Here is a 4,803-nt window from a genome sequence, read left to right on the forward strand (position 1 = left end):
TTTTTTTTAAGATCGGCCGATCCATTCCGATCCGATATTTTCAAGTATCGGCTGGTATCGCTCAACTCTACTAGGCAATGGTGTAATTACTATGGTCAGCATAAAGCTGATGGCAGACTTCCTTTAATAACCTGCTTTTCATGTGTTTTTTAAAGCTGGAAATACATGCAAAATAAGTTAAAGAATGATCTCTGATTAGAGTACAGTACACTGGCAGACACAGACAAAAGGGCCTCAGTGAAAGAACAGTGTATTAGCCGATTGCTATCCAATAGCTCCTCATGATTCACAACTTCTTCTGCTTTGGGTTTAAAAATAAGCCCCTTGGGCTCTTGCGCTCCTGGGCGGCTGCATAGGTTGCACCAATGATTTGTCCACCCCTGGTACAGTATATCTCTGTTTGCTTATATCTCTGTTTGTCTTTCTTTCCACCTATCCGGCTATCTACTGTAGTTATATTTAACTGGTTGTTCAAGCAATGTACCTTTATTCAATCACCTGCTCATTGTTGTAGCTGAATTTTCAGTTTTCCCGTGTTCTTTAATTTCAGAGCTGCTCCATTCATCCAGCAAGAGAACGTTTGCAAACACGAAAAAGCGCGTTTGAGGGAAATAATGTGAAGTGAGTTTATCAGAAAATAATATTGTAGTGAGAAAAAAAGCCTGTGTTTTGTGGTCACTGAAAGATTGCTGATGGGTGCATAAATAAAGCATGCTGGAACATCTGTTCTTTGTTGTGCATTCAGCTTTTTAATGTCTTCAAAGAGCAGCTCTGACGCATCACTGACTACCACTCCCCATTCAAACTACATTTCACCAGAATATAATAAGCCTTTCTGGCAGTGATCGTGAGCTAAGAGTCCAGTCACAAGTGTTCTACAATTATCTTTTTTAACTGTTTGTCGTTATTTGTAGCTTGATCACAGATCACATCTGTTTATCTATCTGTTTATCCAACTTTAATTTTATACATCTATTTATTTTTATACATTTATCTATTTATGACAACCTACAAAAAATGGAGTTGAGTGTCCCAAAAATCAGTATTCAAAGTGAGAAAAAGAACAACATATGTATATACCAATATGGAAAATTTTATTAATTTCTCACAATGTAACAACAAAACAGTAACAACAATACAGTATGTAAAAGCTGAGTTAAATGGTGAAGACAATGAACAGGGGGACACTGCATGATTTCAGCTCATATCAGACATAAAAAACTAGTTACTGTCTATAATAGACTTTGGCTACATAGTCAAATAGTAAGGGATTTATCTAGGGGGACATGATTGATACCAGAGGCGTATCTAGGGGGGCAGCCAGGGTATGTGCCCGGGGCACAGCCGGCAGGGGGGCGCAGTTGGGCCGCCTAATGCGGCGGTCCGCAATGTCTCTCCCAATAACTGCATTCTGTCGCCCCCTGGACTGGGAGTCAGCCGTTCTCTGTGTTGGCTGTCAAGTTGACAGCCAGCAAAGAGAAGCTACAATGCACCGGCTCCAAAGGATCAATTGTACTCGCGTCTTACAGACGCGAGCACAATTGAAGCTCTGACCACAGGGTCAGAGCAACGCCAGTAGCGTGATCAGATCATGTGATCATGCTGCTGATGTGACGCGCAGGGTTCTGTTTGAAGCACAAAGAGCATCATGAAGACCAAGAAACACATCAGGCAAGTCTGTGATACTGTTATGAAGAAATTTAATGCCAAATTTGAATACAAAATGATTTCCAAAACTTTAATATTTAGTATCATATCACTGCAAATCTACCAAGACCCGGCCATCCCTCTAAACTTTCATCTCAAACAAGGAGAAGACTGATCAGAGATACAGCCAAGAGGCCCATGAGCACTCTGGATTAACTGCAGAGATCTACTGCTGAGGTGGGACAGTCTGTCCATGGGACAACAATCAGTCATACACTGCACAAATCTGGCCTATATGGAAGAGTTGCAAGAAGAAAGTCATTTCTCAAAGATATCCATAAAAAGTGTTGTTTGAAGTTTGCAACAAGCCACCTGGGAGACACACCAAACATGTGAAAGAAGGTGCTCTGGTCAGATGAAACCAAAATCGAACTTTTTGGCAACAATGCCAATCGATATGTTTGGCGTAAAGTCAACACAGCTCATCATCCTGAACACACCATCCCCACTATCAAACATGGTGGTGGCAGCATCATGGTTTGGGCCTGCTTTTCTTCAGCAGAGACAGGGAAGATGGTTAAAATTGATGAGAAGATGGATGAAGCCAAATACAGGACCATTCTTGAAGAAAACCTGTTGGAGTCTGCAAAAGACCTGAGACTGGAACCGAGATTTGTCTTCCAACAAGACAATGATCCCAAACATAAAGCAATATCTACAATGGAATGGTTCACAAATAAATGTATCCAGTAGAGTTGAGCGAAACGGGTCAAAAAATTTCAAAAGTCGCCAACTTTTGGCAAAGTCGGGTTTCATGAAACGAAACCCGACCCTAGGATGAGGTCGGCCACGAGGTCGGCGACTTACGCGCCAAAGTCGCGTTTCAAAAGCTTGTTTTGCGCTCTTTTTCAGCCAATCAGGATCCACGGACACTGTGGGCAACATGATGACATAGGCAGGGGTCACCACCATCTTTCAGAAGGGCATGCAAGTGATTGGCTTGCTTTGGTGGGCGTCACAGGGGGTATAAAAGGGCGTGCACGCCGACCGCCATCTTACTTCTGCCGATCTCAGTATAGGGAGAGGTTGCTGCTGATTCTGTAGGGAGAGCGTTAGGCAGGGAAGAAGACAAAAAAACTGCTTCTGCTGCTAGCGATTTGGCCTGCACAACACACCAGTCACTGTGTGTGCAGTGCAAGGGGAGGCTATATAGTGGTGTATCAGTGGTGATGGTTGTTGGACTGCCTTCTAAGGCTTCCTGACATTCCTGCATTGCTGTTTACCCACTGCTCCGCAAACTGCTTTTTTAAAAGCAATCCCAATTTTTTTTTTGTCCTGCTGAGAAGAAAGAAAAACTGCTTCTGCTGCTAGCAATTTGGCCTGCACAACACACCAGTCACTGTGTGTGCAGTGCAAGGGGAGGCTATATTGTGGTGTATCAGTGGTGTTGGTTGTTGGGCTGCCTTTTAAGGCTTCCTGACAGGCTGGCATTGCTGTTTACCCACTGCTCCGCAAACTGCTTTTTTAAAAGCAATCCAATCTCCCTTATCCTCTAGTCACTTTGGTCACAGCTGTGCCATCGAGCCTGTCACATAGCGCTCAGATATTCATTGGGCCTCACACAATCCAAAAGTGTCCAGTGTCCAAAAGTGTGTGCAGAGATTCAAAATCTCCCTTATCCTCTAGTCACTTTGGTCACAGCTGTGCCATCGAGCCTGTGACATAGCGCTCAGATATCAGTGGGCCTCACACAATCCAAAAGTGTCCAGTGTCCACAAGTGTCTGCAGAAATTCAAAATCTCCCCTGTCCTATAGACACCTTGTACCTTGTTTTACATTACTATATAGTTTGTTGGATTTTGTCTACATTTCTACCAAAAATGAGGAAGGCTGGTGGAAGAGGCCGTGGAATTGGGCGGGGGTTGGCAGCTGGTAATGATGGTGTTGGTGGTGGATCTGATGGTAGTGGCAAGAGCAAAATAGGACCGAATGCAGGAGGTGTTGAGCCTACGTCATCGTCTGGCTACATAAGGCCTCGAACGCTTAGTTTTCTAGGAGTTGGCAAACCGCTTTTAAAGCCAGAGCATCAGGAAAAAGTTTTGTCTTACATTGCTGACTCAGCCTCCAGCTCTATCGCCTCCTCTTCTTCAGTTGTAAAAAGTAAAAGCACTGAGTCGTCATTGGAGGCTCATGTTCATGAACCACGCCTTTCCTTGTGTCCTTCACCCCAACCAAGATTGAAGGATGACGCAGGCCATACTACTGATTACTCCATGGAGCTGTTTTCACATACCATGCCTGGATTATCAAGTGAAATGGTGAATTACCCAGGCCAAGATGAATCTGACATGGAGTGCACTGATGCACAGCCGCTGATGTATGATTCTGCTGGTACATTCACTCAGAGCACTACATTGTCCTCGCAGTGTACAGAGCCAGATTCTGATCCTGATGAGACTCAGGTGCCCCTTCCCGCACACTATACCACCATACACGGTGACACAGAGGAAGGTGCACATGACATAGAAGAGGAGGTGATGGATGACCCAGTTTTTGACCCAGATTGGCATCCATTGGGGGAAGAGGGTGCTGCTTCCAATAGCTCAGATGAGGAGCATCCACAGCAGACATCGACATCGCAACAGCTGTTATCTGGCAGGCCCAGAGCACTCCAAAGACAGGTTTCAAAAATCAAAAGAGTTGCTGGACAGCTTGTCCAGACGGTCAAAAGATCACAGCGTGCTAGGCCGCAAAATGTCTGCCAAAGTAGGAAGAGTGCAGTGTGGCACTTTTTTGAACAAAATCCTCATGATCAGGCCAAGGTTATCTGTAAGAAGTGTGCAAAGACCTTTAGCCGAGGGAAAAATCTGAAAAATTTGAATACCAGTTGCATGCTTAGACATTTAACCAGCATGCACTTGCAAGCGTGGACACAACACCAAACCTCAAGTGCCACATGTGTAACTGATCACAACGAAGGTAGTCAGCAACGCTACATTGTTTCCCCCACTGTAAGCCCACCGGTTAGCACAGCAGCAAATGTTAAGGTGTCGTTGCAAGGCCACAGCAGTCAGGGAATCCCACTGTTATATCAACGAAAGACTGATTCTAGGCCATCAGAAAGAACACCAACTCCATCACCATCATCAACCCTCT

The sequence above is a fragment of the Dendrobates tinctorius genome, unplaced genomic scaffold, assembly GCF_039654945.1.
Source record: "Dendrobates tinctorius isolate UK_male_01 unplaced genomic scaffold, ASM3965494v1 ptg000005l, whole genome shotgun sequence".
Taxonomy (NCBI): Eukaryota; Metazoa; Chordata; class Amphibia; order Anura; family Dendrobatidae; genus Dendrobates; species Dendrobates tinctorius.